This window comes from Nesoenas mayeri, assembly GCF_963082525.1.
Source record: "Nesoenas mayeri genome assembly, chromosome: 1".
NCBI lineage: Eukaryota > Metazoa > Chordata > Aves > Columbiformes > Columbidae > Nesoenas > Nesoenas mayeri.
Genome location: NC_137541.1, coordinates 212,198,990 through 212,215,773, shown reverse-complemented (window position 1 = coordinate 212,215,773; position 16,784 = coordinate 212,198,990).

Sequence of the window (16,784 nt, the reverse complement as noted above, 5' to 3'; positions counted from 1 at the left end):
TGCACTCACGACATCCACCGGTGCTGAGTGAGGGGCTGTGCTTCTGAAAGGACTTCGGGAGCAATTTGGGGTGGAACAGGACCCACCTGAGCCAACAGATGTGTCACAAAGGAGCCCAACATCACCCTCAGCCATCCTCATACACTCCCACCCTTATATCCCAGGGATACCTGCTGTAGGGCTGTACTTACTGCCCCATATCGCCCTGGTTTTGGCCCAAGGATGGTCCACCTGAGTCCATCACACACTGGCTTTGCTGACTGGGCAGATAAAGCTGCTCTAAGTCTGGAAAAAGGCTTGGCTTTGCCATGACCAGAGGGATTCTGGCTCAGAGCTGAGTGATGGAGATAAAACCCTGCTCCTATGGGAGGAGGAACAGTGTTTTGGCCTCCTGGGTTGGTTGGACATCCCCTCATCAGATCCCAATGACCTGGAGAAAGATTCTAAATGTTTCCTGAGGTGGAAACTTAGAAATATTATTAAAAAAAAAAAAAAATTAAAAGCAGCATTTCTAACTAAATCCCCAAATTCTGGGGGGTCTCACCCATTTGGGTGCAAATGAGGCATAAACAGGAGCCACAGTGGTTCCTGTAGGTCTGCAGCAGTGAATTCAGACCTTCCGCAGGACCCTGTGCAGGCGAAAATCATGGGTGGGTTCAAACAGGGGCCAGGTGAGTATCACAGAATCACAGAATGGTTTGGGTTGAAGGACCTTCCCAGCTCCCCCAGTGCCCCCCCTGCCATGAGCAGGGACACCTTCACCAGCTCAGGGTGCTCAGAGCCCCGTCCAGCCTGAGCTGGAAGGGACCCACGAGAATCATTGAGTCCAACTCCTGTCTCTGCACAGGACAACCCCGAGATCCGCATCATGTCAGAGTGTTGAGAGCTTCGTGAACAATTGCAACACTCTGTTTGGCCTCTAAAAAGGCTCCAGGATGTCTAAAAAGAGGAATTAAAGAAGGGTGGAGAAGATGAAATGGGAGAGGAACAGGACACACGGAGACCTGTTGAGTCCATCTCATGGGAACACCAGGGTGTTATTTCCCAAAAGTGTCCCGCTGCTGTGGCCCACCACACCATCCCAAACAAAGCCATTTGCAGAACAAAAGCCACGGGTGTTTTTTGGTTGCAAGAAATGTCTCCTCCCTCCCTGTACCTTGATGCAAAGGGACGCTGAGGGGTCTGGAGCATCTTTGTGATGAGGAGACACTGAGAGAGCCGGGGCTGCTGAGCTGGAGAAAAGAAGCTGAGAGGGATGTGATCAATGGGTCAATATCTCAGGGTGGGTGTCAGAGGATGGACCAGACTCTGCTCAGTGGTGCCCAGCGCCAGGGTGAGGGGCAACGGGCACAGACTGAAACACAGGAGGCTCCATCTGAACATGAGCAGCAACTTGTGTGCTGGGAGGTGCCAGAGCCTGGCCCAGGCTGCCCAGAGCGGGTGTGGAGTCTCCTTCTCTGAGACATTCAAACCCCCTGGGATCCTGTGTGATCTGCTCTGTGACCCTGCGTGAGCAGGTGGGTTGGACTGGGGGATCTCCAGAGGTCCCTTCAACCCCAGCAATCCTGTGATTCTGTAATTCTGTGGTTCATTCTGTGAAAAGCCGATCTCGAGCCCTACCCACCAATTCTCAGCTGGGAAACTTGGCGCTGGGCTCACCCGCCAGTTTTCCCCCCGCTGGCCTCTCTCCTGGGCTGCTGGCTGGTATTTTGTAGTTGCTTTTGTGCCAAGGAGCTGCGGATGACGTTATCCCTCTTCCCAGGCCAGGTGTGGGGAGCACGGCCGTTCCCCAGGGGTGCAAACTTCATGGGGACCAGCCCCCTGGGAATGGGAACCCCAGTGCTGGTAAAAGCATCACCCAAGGCTCGTTTTGAAGCCCCATGCAGAGATCCGGCTACTCTACTGCTGGTCTCATCAAAAGAAAGAGCAATGAGCTACAGCTGAGCTGCAGCTCCAAGTCCCAGCTCCCACCACTTCTCCATGTGCAGCCCATCAGCTGTCTTCTCCTAGGACCTGCAACATGACTCTGAGGGTCAACAAGTCCCTTGGAAGCTGCCAGGAACTAAGTCATAGAATCATAGAATCATTTTGGTTGGAAAAGTCCATCAAGATCATCAAGTCCAACCATTCCCCCACCCCTGGCACTGCCCCATGTCCTGAGAACCCCATGTCCGTCTGTCCAACCCTCCAGGGATGGTGACTCCAGCACTGCCCTGGGCAGCCTGTTCCAATGCCCCACAGCCCTTTGGGGAAGAAATTGTTCCCCACATCCAACCTCAACCTCCCCTGGCGCAACTTGAGGCCGTTTCCTCTGCTCCTGGCGCTTGTTCCTGGGGAGCAGAGCCCGACCCCCCTGGCTCCAAGCTCCTTTCAGGCAGTTCAGAGATCAGAAGGTCTCCCCTCAGCTCCTGTTCTCCAGCTGAACCCCCCAGGTCCCTCAGCCGCTCCCATCACACTTGTGCTCCAGCCCCTCACCAGCTCCGTTCCCTTCTCTCCACTCGCTCCAGCACCTCAAGGCCTTTCTTGGTGTGAGGGGCCCAAAACTGCCCCCAGGATTCGAGGTGCAACCCAGTTAGCCCAGACATCCCCATCCTAACCAGTGCACATGCCACCCAGCCAAGGAGGAGAGGTAAAACTCAAGATTTGGGCCATGCAAAAGTGATTCTTCCAAGAGAATGACCAACTAAAAAGGGTTACATTGACATTTCAAAGACTAAACCCCCATTTAAATGCTTTTGGGTGCGTAGGGTTAAACCCTTGCCATGCCAACATGGACATAACTCCCTCTGATTCCAGCATGCCTCGATTTTAAGCTGAGCTTGCTCAGGTCGGCAGGGCAGGCTCAAGTGCAAGAGGCAGACAAAAGCCTTTGAGATCTGGTCATCTTGGGCCAGCGGTTGGTCTGGCATTCCAGCACCAGTCGTGTTCTCCTGCTATTAGCATATCAACACTTCTGAAGGGTTTGTTCTAGTAATTTTGGGCTGGTGGTCATTTAGATGAAGGGCCAAGTTCTATCCACCTCTAAATGACCTTTTTTGTTGGTGTTGTTGATTCACATTCAACTTCGAATGCCAATAATCCATCTTGGGAAGTCAGCAGCACAATCTTCAGTTTTCCCCTGAGACCTCTTGGCCCAGGTAGCAATCGCTAGTAGCCACGTCATGTATCGATGCAGCTCTCATCACGTACTGAAAGCCTTTGCCCGTTGGGTAACTGGGTCTTCCTGACTTCCACGGGAGGTCAACAGGAGAAGGACAACATGCAGCTCTCCTCCATGTCACGTCTGGGCTGCTATGTCAGTAGGCTCTGCCGAGGAGGAGAAGGAGCCTGCATAACTTCTCGGGACGTGCTAAAAGCAGCCTGGAAGGGGATCAATGTTTCCGTTCACAAGTCCGTGCCGATCCTCCTGCCATGGAACAGGGTTTGGAAGAACCTCAGCGGGTTCCTCTGCAGTCCCTTTGCCAAACCCCGCTTGCAAACTGCCGTCTCAGGCAGCTCACCGGTGAGCAAAACTCTGCTTTACCAGGGGGTTCTGGGCAAATTGAAGCCTGGAGCGTTGGGCACTAAGCAAAATCATCCACAGAGAGAGGCAGAAACAAAAGAAGACCTAAATTGGGCCTGTTTGGATTGACACTGACATGGTAGGTCTTGGTGGTCTACCTGTCCATCCCACTCTGGACCTGGGGGTTTGATATCTTGTGGACTCCTTCATTTGCACAAATACCTGCTGAAGTTGTCCTGGAATTGCCTGTACCCCCAACCCACCTCACTGCAGCCACCACTGAGGGAATAACTTCTCCAGAAGTCGGTGGCTGTACAACCTGCCATGGGAGAGATGTGGAGATAAGCGAGAAGGATCTCCCAACCATGGGAGTGGGCTCTCAGGACTGTCCTCACCTGGGATGAAAACTGGGCTTGTGATTGGGACTGGGAACAGGTCATGAGGTCCCACCTGTTAGGAGCCAGTCTGTAAGCTCATGGTGACATGTCCAGCTTTCTCCAAGCAGGACCAAGTCCTAATGGGCAATTGGACTGGATCCCTCCTAAAATATGGGCCTTCGTGCCACACAAAGATTAAAGATGCATGGGGTAGCAACAACAGGACCAACTGATGAAAAACATCTCCCACTCAGTTCTCAGCAGCCATCATGCTGCTTGGTGGAAGCCCCACACCAAGAGCAGAGCCTGCTCTGACCCCTCGCAGTGCTCAAGAGAGCCGTTGCTGAGCACCAACACCAGAAAACATCTCATCTTCTGTTGCGGAGATCACAGCCGCTGTTTCAGAGATGGAAGCACCTCGTCCTGAAGCGAGCAGGAGTCCCACCAACATGAGTGACCAACATGTGTCCTTAGCATAGCCACTCTCTTAAAAGACCTTTCTTTTTCCATCTCACAAGTGAAGAGCTCTTCTGTGCTGCATGATGGTGCAAGAGGGACAAAGTGTTGGGAAGGATGTTGTTCATCACCCTGCAGATGAGAACAAGCTCATCCCAGGGCTGCTGGGTGAGGCTGATGAGATAGAGTGCTATGGGGGAACGAAGCCATCAGGACATCTATACTATGAATTAGTGTCCAGCACACACTGCAGTAGTCAATCTGCTGCTTGGGAACTGAGAAGATCCTTGAGGTGTCAACCCCCTGCCTCACCAGGTGTCTTGGGACACCACGAGTGGGATCATCCAGCCCAAAAGCAAGCCCAAATGCAATGTTCCCGCCCAAGCCAGTCACTTTGGCTTGCCCCATGACATGTTGGGAAAAATGGTGCTGCAAGAGCAGAGCTCGTGCCACTGGATGACCACGTTTCACAGCAGCTCTTTCCATCACTTTACCTCTGTCCCCTTTTGAACTCATATCTACCTTCTTGGCCATCACAAGAAGCCGTGGTGTCCATCCCAGCCCATGGGTTGAACCTCACCATCCCAGCCCAGCTGGGACCTGCACCTCCCTGGGGCAGAGAAGAGGTCAGTTTTCTTCCTCTGGCCAACACAAATCCAGCCTTCTGGGCCTCAAGACCAAAAGTTTGTCACACAATCACATTTCTGGGATGTCCAGGCAATCCCAAGGAGGTGTATGGGTGTATGATCAGATCTCAGCATGACTCACGCTGCCGTCTGGTCACGCAAGCAATTGCTCTGTTGACAGGAAGAGGTCAAAGTATCCTGCTGGCAAAGCTCCTGGTGTGAATTGTGGTCACAACAGTGTCCCATGGAAGAAGAGATGTCTCAAATCAGTGCTCCTGTGGTTGTGTCAAGGTGTAGGAAGCTGGATGTCCTCTCTGCAGAAGACATGGTTGTGTCCATGCTTAGCACAGCCTCCACCAGGCATGGCCAGGCACCCAGGTCCTGTGGCCACCACAAGAGTGCCACACAATGGTGACTGCAACAAAACCATCCCTATAAATCTGTGCATTGTTCCTACCCAAGACCCCATCCACACCCAGGCCCACCCCAGCCTGGGGGACATGAGGTGTGGGTGACATGGGTGACATGCATCCCACGTGGTTGGTACAAGGTGGTGGCACTGGGGACACAGAAACCCATGGTGCCACCACTGCTCCTCCCATGATGCAGGAAGGGGCTGATGGGCCTCAGGGATACATGCCCAGGCAAGAAGGTGGGGAAAGGTGCTGGGACCTCAAGGGAAGAGCATTTGGGATTGTAGAAGACCATGTTGAGCGTCTGGACCAACAGTGAGCAAAGTGAGGGAAGAACGGGGCCTGGAGGGGAACAAGCATGTGAAAATGAAGGGATAAGGTGATAAATGGGCCAGCTCCATCTAAGCAGGTGGATGGTCACTGCACACGACCCCAGTCAGTGCAGTTTGTCTCATTAATTAGACTCCGTTTCCTCATTAATCTCAATTTCTAATTATTTTCCTGGGTGAGGGGCTCTCTCCTGTGTGTGCGCTTGTGTTTATGTGTCAACAACAGCCAGACCACACGTCACAGACAGGTGTTGGAGAAGCTGTCAGGCTGGATCAGATACTGGAGAGATTGGGGGGAGATGAGTTGGGACTGGTGGGACTGGGAGGTCCGAGTCAGCTACTAGAGAGACTGTGGGACCTGGAGGTTGGGTGCTGGGAAGGCCATCAGGGTGCACATGGGCTACCAGATGTGGCATCTCCTGACTTACACAACATGGTGAGCTTCACTTCTCAGGTGGCCACCCCAGGGATAGACTATACATAGAATCATAGAAAGTTTGGGTTGGAAGGGACTTTTAAATGGACTTTTAAAGGTCATCTAGCCCTGTCATGACTGTCCTGAACTTCCAGCAGGCTCCAAACTCTTCTTGAGGCAGGTTTGGACATGGTGAGAAGCCATTCACCCTTAAAAATCCACAGTGCTCCCTGCTGCCTTCCCAACTTGGGGCAAGCCCAAGCCCAACTTCGGAGAAGCCTAAGCCCAACTTGGCAAACCCTCAGATCCATCTTCCACAAGAAACTGCCCAATCTCAAAGTTGTTCAAGTCCTTCTGAGCACCAACTGAGACCTCTGCAAACCCCAACCTTTCCGTGGGGATGTCTCAAGCCTGACCTGCTCAAACTCAACCCCCAAAGCTCGAAGATGAACAAGTCCAGGGTGGAGGTCTTCACTATTTGGACACATGGCCAAGCTCTTGCCTGTTAGTTCTTCCAAGGCCACCACTTTTCCATTTGGGGACACACACACAGAGGTCCGAGGAGCATGGCGAGATAGGGGGTGATGTTTACTCTGTGTCTAATGGGTTCATCAGGATTATTTTCATTGTCTGTGCAGCTGGGAGGCAAAAAGGGGTGTCCGGGCCAAGCAATCCTTCTTACTTCATTTTCAACTGTTTTCAAAGCCCCTGATCAGACGACCCAGATGGTGCTAAATGGCCATGAACGAACTTTAAACAGTGGGTTATTGTTGTGCTCATTGAGTTAGATAATTGTGATGGGCCTGAACTAATTAATTTCTACCCAAAAAAATAAAAAAAAGCACTGAATCATGGTCTTTTGGCAGCGCTGATGAGAAGTGGTTTCTTTGGGATTTATCTAGTCTGTAAAAACAGGGATCTCTGCTGGGTGCTGTGTGGTCCCATGGGCAAAAAATAGGAGGGCAAGAATCCTTGTGAACTGGAGAGGGCAGGCAGAGGTGGCTTTGGTGGTTCTCCTGCATCCCATGGGGCAGGAGGTCCATGGGATGTTCCACCAGCTCCTTTGTACCATCAGTTTGCCCTACCTCCTCTTTGGAAACCACACTTTTGGGGATGGCCACAGGACATGAGCAGGGCAGAGAGCTCAAGCATCGCACCTTGGTAGGACAGGGGGTGACGGTTTGAAACTAAAGGAGGGAGATTCAGGCCAGACATGAGCTGGGAAGGACCCTTCAACCCAAACCCTCCTGTGATTCTACAAGTGTCTGTGAACCCTCAATGATGGCTGCATTTTCTTCCCTTACCTCAAGGTAGATGAGCACCTTTGTAGTCTATCTTTACAGCTGGGCCACCTTCCTTACAGCTTCTTAACAGGATTTGCAGTCCTGACATTGTCCATTTGTGCTGGTTGTGACTCATTTCTGATCTGTTCAAGGCTTGGGAACAAAATCTTGCAATCCCTTGCTTGCACATCTATGAGGTTGCAGAGATGATGTGCAGTTTGGGAAGGATAGACACCTCCGTGAATAATCTGGCTGATGTCCCCTGGCTCTGGACTGCTTTCCACATGGTTCTCTTGAACTAGCCACAGGGCATGAGGAGTTCCAGCCAGCTCAGACCTTTGCTGATGTAGATAAAACCTCTGAGTGGAAAGTCAGCACCTGGTGGTGACACCACCAAGCTGGAGGAGCACCACGGGTCTCAATGCTGTCACACAGAGGCTGCCTGAAGTCTTGAGAGCAAAAAATTCAGGAGCTGAGGGGAGACCTTCTGATCTCTGAACTGCCTGAAAGGAGCTTGGAGCCAGGGGGTTCGGGCTCTGCTCCCCAGGAACAAGCGCCAGGAGCAGAGGAAACGGCCTCAAGTTGCGCCAGGAGAGGTTGAGGTTGGATGTGGGAACAATTTCTTCCCCAAAGGGCTGTGGGGCATTGGAACAGGCTGTCCAGGGCAGTGCTGGAGTCACCATCCCTGGAGGGGTGGACAGACGGACAGGAGGTTCTCAGGACATGGGGCGGTGCTGAGGTGGGGGAATGGTTGGACTCAATGATCTTGAGCGGCTTTTCCAACCAAAATGATTATATCATTCCATGAAATGCAGTTTGTATGGCACTAAGGGCTTTCAAGGTTAAAATGTCCTGTTCAAGGGAACCTGGCGTGGACCCAGATGCCAGCCCTGAGCCAGGAAGAGAGGAGGACATCAGTGTGCCCAGCCCTGCAAGGAGAAGGGTTTTCACATGAGGGCTGAAGTGTCTTGGATGGGTTTTGCCACTCTGCATTTGCTCGGCCTCTGGTAACATTTTGCATGTGGGTTAAACGCAGATAATTCTGAGAATTGCTGGGTGATGGCTCCATTGAACTCTCTGGGGTCTCCTCAGGGTACGTGCAGGTGTATCCATGCAGTTAGACCTTGGCAGCACCTCTCCAGTTGGAAGCATTTTGGATCCCTGGGGTGTTTAATGTAACATCCCTGGCTGGGGCAATTCTCTGGCCATAGTCCCTTCTTGTCCCTCAGGGGAAGGTGCTGTGCTCTAATTGCACACTGCTGCTACTCCTACAGGACCTGTATCACCTGCCACTTCTTCTATGGGACCTGTATCTCCTGCTGCTTCATCTGTGGGACACGTATCTTCTGCCAGCCCTACTGCAAGCCCTCTCTCCTCTTGCTGTGGTTTGTTTTGTGTGCAATAAGTCCATTGCATATCCTATGTCTGGTGCAACCTGTGCTGAGACACCTTTGGTCTCTGCAAACCACATTTGGGTTGGCATGGGATGCCCAGAGAAGTGGTGGATGTCCCATCCCTGGAGACATCCCAGGCCAGGCTGGACAGGGCTCTGAGCAACCTGAGCTGGTGAAGATGTCCCTGCTCATGGCAGGGGGGGCACTGGGGGAGCTTTGAAGGTCCCTTCAACCCAAACTCTTCTGTGATTCTAAGACCCAGTTTAGGTCCCAAGCACCAGGCAGGCACTGACAGGCTGGACCCAGCTCAGCTGGAAGATACGCCAAAACAAGCTTTCCCCTTCAAGCTGATCAAACACTGGAATAGAGACCAAGGGAAGGGGGGGCATCTCCATCCTTGGAGAAACTCAGCCCTTGCCTGGACACAGCCCTGAGCAACCTGGTGGAACTTCAAAGCTCTCCCTGCTCGGAGCCAGAGGTTGGACCTGGGACCTCCTGGGGTCCCATCCAACCTGAATTACCCTGTGGCTGTGTGCTCCAGGACGGATGGCAAGTCACCATCAGAAATCTTGGCTCTACCTCCGGGGTCTCAGGGTTTTTTTACGTCAGAGCCATGCTCTTTCATGCTCTATTATCAGGTTAGTCAAAACACTTCTCTAAACTATATGTCTATATAATTTGCCAGCTACACTCACTTCCTTGGCTCCTGCTGTTTTCCATTGCATCGGATTTTCAGTCATGCAAAATATCTACTTTCACCTTAATCTGCATGAAGCCCCCTTCCCCGCGGGCGGCTCGGGAGTGAGGGGAAGCCAATACCTCTCAGATACATTTGCTGGAGCCTCGTTCCCCACTGGGCATGACGGGACAACCGGTGCTGGTGACGTGCACCGCTCAATCCGAGCTGTCACTGCACTGTTAAGTTGCCATGGAGAAATTAAGTCACATAAAAGATGACTTTTGTTTGGTTTGGTGCTGCCCTGGAAGTCCGGTATGAAGCCCACAGCTCTGGAGATGGTTTGAATTTTTGGCTTGTAGGTGAAGCATCTCCCAATGAATTGGGGTGTGTGTTCTCACTTCACCTTCCCCCAGCCAAAGAGGGTAATTTCTCCCCAAAGGGATGGGATTTTTCCCCAAAGGGATGGGATTTATCTTAAAACAGCGCTTGCAACTGTCCACAGAGACACATGTGGTGGGTGCCTTCCCCGCATGCTGAACATCCCTTTCTTTTTCAGTGATGAGAAATGGAGAAACCAGAGGACTGTCCATGTTGAGTGGCTCACAAGCAGTTCTCGTACCACTGAGGACCTGTCTCCTCTCCAGACTAAACAGTCCTAATATTTCCTGTCCCTTGTCACATAGAAATGTGTCTGTAATCGCTCTTTTCTCCTGTTTCTGCATTGTTTTTGGATGCCGGAGCAGCTCAGGATGTACCTAATCCAGCAGGTTGTCCAAGCTGCTGGAGAAATGAGATCACATTTCCCTGTCTCCAGCTTTGTCGAAGCTTGACACTCCCAAAACTGGGAAATAAATGATCCCTGTAGAGAAAAGCGTTGCCAGCAAGTCAAGACTATCTGGACACTGGAAAAAGCCCCCTGGAAGATGGGCGTTGAGAAAGCGATGATGAGAAAAACAGGGAAATCCTTGGAGATTGTGGCTGGTGGGGCTGGAGCTGACGGAGGAGTGGGAGGTGGAGGAAACATGACTGGCATGGCATGACCACAGACACAGGGACCCTTTCATAGAATCATAGAAACACAGGGTAGTTTGGGTTGAAGGGACCTCCAAAACTCATCCAGTGCCCCCCCGTGCCATGAGCAGGGGCATCTTCACCAGCTCACGTTGCTCAGAGCCCCGTCCAGCCTGGCCTGGGATGTCTCCAGGGATGGTTCATCCACCACCTCTCTGGCCAACCTGGGACAGGCTCTCACCACCCTCAGGGGCAATGATTTCTTCCTCATGTCCAGCCTGAAACTCCCTCCTTTAGTTTAAAACCATCACCCCTTGTCCTATCACAACAGGCCCTGCTCAAAAATCTGTCCCCACCTTTCTTATGGGTTCCTTTTAAGTCTGAAAAGTCCACACTAAGGTCTCCCTGGAACAACCCCCAGCTCTGCACATGATGGGAAGGACCCCATCCCTGCTGGTCCTCCAGCCGTGTTGAATGGCATCCACACGGTGACACCTTTAGCGGAGGCAGCAGTGAGACACATGGAATGTCCCCAGGTTGTCATAGAATCACAGAATAATTTGGATTGGAAGGGACATTCAAAGCTCATCTAGTCCATCCCCTGACATGAGCAGGGACATCTTCACCCATCTCAGGTTGCTCAGAGCCCCAGAACATCCCTTGCCACCCCACAAACCTCCTGCAGAAAGCCCAGCCCTGCTCTGCAAACAGCGTCACCAGAGATGAAATGTCCCACGGTGCTTCGCCAGCTCTGCCCCCAAATCAACCCCGTCTTCACGGCTCGGGGTGGAAACGGGGTGATTCCTGCAGAGGTAAAGGGACGTGGGGAGGAGGAGCAGGGCGAGGGAGGTGGTGCCACCGACCGTGAAATGTTGGCTTCTGATCTGTGGCTGCCGATCCAATTAAAAGGGTTAATCCCCAGAGATACCCCCCGTGGGGAAAGCAGTCGCTAAGAGGTCTCCCATGGAGAGGCACCGTCGTTAGGGCAGGCTCCTGGGACAGCCAAGTCTGGCGTATCACTGACACCATTGCAGATTACCCACCGCTCACAGCCACCTTCAGCCCCACAGCAAGTCCCTCTGCCCCTCCTTGGCCACACGTCACCAGGCAGAGGTTGGTCACCAACCCACTTGGCCACTGTGCACGTCCCCAGTGCTCCTCTGGGGTGCTTTTTACATCCTGGGAGAAATGAAGGTCTCTGGCACTGGCCAGTGTTCAGGGTAAACCAGGGTAAAGCTGATGTCTTCTCCCTCCCATCGCACTGCAGGGAAGGAAAAGCCAGAGGGTTCAAAAGATTATGGCTGGAGAAGGGTGGATTGGGTGGGGTGGATGGATGGATGGATGGATGGATGGATGGATGGAGAAGGGGAGATGGATGGATGGATGGATGGATGGATGGATGGAGAAGGACAGATGGGAAGAAGGATGGAGAAGAATGGATGGAGATGGATAGATAGGGAAGAAGGGATAGATGTGGAGGGATGGATGAATGGAGATAGATGAATGGATGGAGATGGATGGATGGGTGAATGGATGAATGGGTGGATGGAGATGGATAGATGGGGAAGGAGGGATGGAGGGATGGATGGAAATGGATGGATGGGTGACGATGGATGAGTGGCAAAGGGTGGATGAAGATGGGTGGATGGAGAAGGATGGATGTCTGGAGAAGGACAGATGGGTGGAGATGGATGGATGGATGGATGGAGAAGGCTAGATGGGAAGAATGGATGGGAAGGAAGGAAGGAAGGAAGGAAGGAAGGAAGGAAGGAAGGAAGGAAGGAAGACTGAGGATCCCATCTAAGAAACCCATGGTTGCAGCTCTGTCAAGTGGAGAGCTGAGCCCACTGCTCATATCCCTGTTGGTTCAGGATCCCTTCAGATGGGTAGCAGCCCTTCCTGGCTCACCATAGAAAGCAGAGGGGATGCTCTGGGGTCTCCTCAAGTAGAGACAAGTTGTCCCATGCCACCCATGGCCGTGCCCCTCAGACAGCGGACACCAAGGCTCCTCCAGGGCTGGAGCGAGGCAAGATGCTTCCAGGCTTATTCCTCCAACCAAAAAGGCAAAAATTGGTGTCATCCCAATTTTCTCTGCCAGGAGCCAGCAGCCGAGATATGGTCCTTGGCTCCTGCCTCCCTGGAGCTCACCCCTATGCTGCTGCAGCGCGTGAGGGGGAACAGCAGCCAAGGTGAAAATGTTTTACTGTTCCATATAAAATTTATGGGGTGCCTTTTATGACAACATCCCGAAGCAGAGCTGCAGTAAAGGGATGTCTAAAAGGCAGCAGAAAGCCTGACTCTCAACAACGGAGTGCTGGCAGTGGCCTAACACCTGATGAAGGTGGAGAAGCTGACACTGGAGAAGTTGAGATGCTGCTTGGAGGTGTGATGGGTGCAGGAGATAAAGAAAGTTATGGGAGGGTGGGACAGCCACATCTGCAGCCACACCGTGCAAATGTCATCTTTGGAGACTTCCAGGTCCTCCTTTCATGGTGGGTACGCTCAGCACCAAACACCATTTCCTAGGACCAAGATCAGTGAAAGGACAATGGCAGCAGCAGGAGGAGAACATACCAAATCCATCCTGGAGCATCTACACCAGGGCAATGCCATTCTCATTTCCCAGGAAGGGACCAGGCAGCAACATCATCTCTTGGTGAGAAGGTCCTTGGGATGGACTTCTTCATCTCCACCTTGCCCAGAGAGGTGGTGGATGAACCATCCCTGGAGACATCCCAGGCCAGGCTGGACAGGGCAACCTGAGCTGGTGAAGATGTCCCTGCTCATGGCAGGGGGGGCACTGGGGGAGCTTTGAGGATTCCTTCAACCCAAACTATTCTATGATCTCCATGAAATTTCTCTCCAAAGAAACTCCCTCTTGCCTGTTAATCTCCAAATCTCCATGTCCAAGGCAAAGCTCAGACAGGGTTCCAGGGTGATGCAGCATTGACAGTGACACTGCAGCTTTGCGATTACTTCAAACATGCTTTTTTAGAAGAAATATAAAGCCCCATGCTCTGGGTAGAGACTACTCAGTGAGGGACAGCGGGGACCGTCTGCCAGGCAGGTTGCTTCACCAAAGGGTTTCTCCTGGCTGTGGAGCAGCCGGTAGCATCCACCAACCTCCTGGACATGGTTTAGGAGCTCTGTGTGCATGGCACCCAGCTGGTTTGCACCCAAGGTGCAATGGATAAAGAACAGGCTGGAGGGCCGTGCATAAAGAGTTGTGGTGAACGGAGCCAAATGCAGGTGTTGGCCGGTCAGGAGTGGTGTCCCCAGAGCTCAGTGTTGTGGCCAGTTCTGTTTAATCTCTTTATCAATGATCTGGATGAGGGGATCGAGTGCACCCTCAGTGAGTTTGCAGGTGACACCAAGTTGGGTGGAGTGTTGATGTGCTGGAGGGTGGGAAGGCCATACAGAGGGATCTGGCCCGGCTGGATGGATGGGCTGAGGCCAGTTGTCTGAGGTTCAGCAAGGCCAAGTGCCGGGTCCTGCCCTGGGGTCACAGCAACCCCAGGCAGCGCTACAGGCTCGGGGAAGAGCGGCTGGAAAGTGCCCGGCGGAAAAGGAGCTGGGGGTGTTGGTGCCAGCGGCTGAACATGAGCCAGTGTGTGCCCAGGTGGCCAAGAGGCCACCAGCATCCTGGCTGGTACCAGCACCGGTGTGGCCAGCAGGACTGGATAAGTGATTGTGCCACTGTACTCAGCACTTCTGGGGCTCCACCTTGAATACTGGGTTCAGTTTTGGGTACCTCATCATTAGAAGGACATTGAGTTACTAGAGAGAGTGCAGAGAAGGGAACGGAGCTGGTGAGGGGCTGGAGCACAAGTGTAATGGAGCAGCTGAGGGACCTGGGGGGTTCAGCTGGAGAACAGGAGCTGAGGGGAGACCTTCTGATCTCTGAACTGCCTGAAAGGAGCTTGGAGCATTGAGGGTGTTGGTCACTTCTCACAAGTAACAAGTGATAGGATGAGAGGAAATGGCCTCAAGTTACGTCAGGAGAGGTTGAGATTGGGTATTAGGAAAAAAATATTCATGGAAAGGGCTGTTGGGCATTGGAACAGGCTGCCCGGGGCAGTGGTGGAGTCACCATCCCTGAAGGGGTTTAAAAGGCATTTAGATGAGGTTCTTAAGGACATGGTTTAGTGCCAGAGTTGGGTTATGGTTGGTCTTGATGATCCTGAGGGTCTCTTCCAATTAAAATGATTCTGTGATTCTATGATTCTAAGAGGTCTCCTGCCCATGTCTGGGCTCAGCATAACCTATATGGGCTGAGCATAACCTATATGGGCTCAGTATAACTTCTAATGGGCTCAGCATAACCTATACTGGACTCAGTAATCTATAGATACCTGCAGGAAACCTCCTCTGAGCCGGACAGTGCAGGTTTTGTGCTGGTTTCATCCCCAGAAACCCAACCGAGCATCTTCATTTCAAATGCAGCCACTTCTGGTAAACGAGTGTAAGTTGGGCCTTGGCTCTACTTCAGTTAGAGCAGAACAAGGAGCGTTAATTAGGCTGATGAGTGAGGGGTCAGGCTCTGCCTGGAGACTGGCAGCATCCTTCCCACTGTGGTCATGCAGATGGTGACGGGGCGAGAGGGTGGCTTCAGCCTCCTCCCTTTGCCCCACGCCACCGGGGACACCCCCAATACGCAAAACATCACTGGGATAAATTCCCTGGATAAATTTAACCAGATCGGCCCCATCTTCTTGATCATCGCACGGCTGCGGTGAGCGGTGCCGGGTTGGTGTCCACCAGCTGCTCCAGGTAACCCCAGTTGCTCCTCCTGTGGGTCCACTGCAGCTTTGTTCGTTCTCCCCATTCTTTGAAGGAAGACACAGACCTGGTTTTTATCCACATTGCATGGCATGGATAAAATGGATAAAATGGATAAAAACCCCTGGGTTTTTTTGTTTTTTGGAGCATAACGAAGAGAGAAGAAGAAGGCACGGCCATCCCGGGGTGAGAGCTGCTCGCATCGATCTGTTTATAGCCCCACGTGAGCAGTTGCCTGTCCAAGAGTCAGCACCTGCACTCACTTAGCAGCTTGTTTGGGCTCCTATCCAGCACGCCAAGACCTCCTGGTTCCTGGCCCGGGTTTGCCCCCAACCTTCGCCTGACCCCTGTGCCCGCTGCCAGCTCCAATCTCCATTTTCAGCCCCAAAACAGATGTGAGTGGGGTGGGATGATCCCCTTATGATGAGCAAAGCATCTGTGGGATGCTCTCTGCTCGCCTCAGTCCTGCATCCCAACCCCGAGGTGTCTCCTGAGGGGATCAGGTCCCACCAGGATGAGGATCAGACCCCACCAGGATGGGGGTCCCATGCCACCGGGATGGGGGTCCCCAAGTCATAACACAGACCCCACATGGAAAGAAGAGCCGGCGCAGGAGGCTGAATCAAGAAGGCGCTTTAATCAGATTTATCAGACAGCTTTCGATCTCCAAATAAATAGATTTATCAAAACAGAATAAAACAAGAAACCAGGGATAAATACATGTACCAGAACAACCTGAAAATCCCCCAAAGCTATTTCCAGATAGGGGGAGGGCGATGCTGCTGCACACCCTCCTCCCCACACTGCAGAAATGGTCCTGTTAGCCCTTTGGGAGATGCCCCTCCTGTGAATACAGCCCAGTAGATATTATGTAGGATATATATAAGTATATTGCATAATAACATGCTTAGTAGCGACCTTAGTGCAGTGTTTGGGGTCTCAGACCCTGTCAGCAGGTGGGTCCTCCCAAAAACTACATCTTCAAGTGACCTGCAAAGGAGGGAAAAGAATCCTCCCAGCTGCAACAGAGGAGAAAACCCCAAGATTTTTCAAGAAATACCCTTTGGAGGGTATTCAGCCAATGAAACCCTTTGTAGATCACAAGAGAGGAAATAAGGATGATTTTTCTCTCCCTGCTGGTCATCTTTATGCCGGTGGTGGTAAAAAGCATGGTCATTTTCTGCTTTGCTGCTAGCTCCTGATGCTCTTCAGAACTGTTGGGGTGTCAGGGACATGTCCACCTCTTCACGTCGCTCCAGGTCTCACGTTTCTGCCGTGTCCCCTTTCTCCTTCCGCACCATCGACACCTTTGGATCTCTGGAGAGAGGCACCTCCATGGCTGCGGCTTCAACGCGGTTCAATTTGGTTCATTCGCTGGAGTTTCTGTAATTTACACTAGTGTATCCTTTATTGCTGTGCCAGTCTATTTAATAATGCATTTTTTTTTCGTATATATGTGTATGTGTGTGTGTGTGTAGATAAATCAATAGCTAGGTTAAAGTTTGTTGGGGTTTTATTTC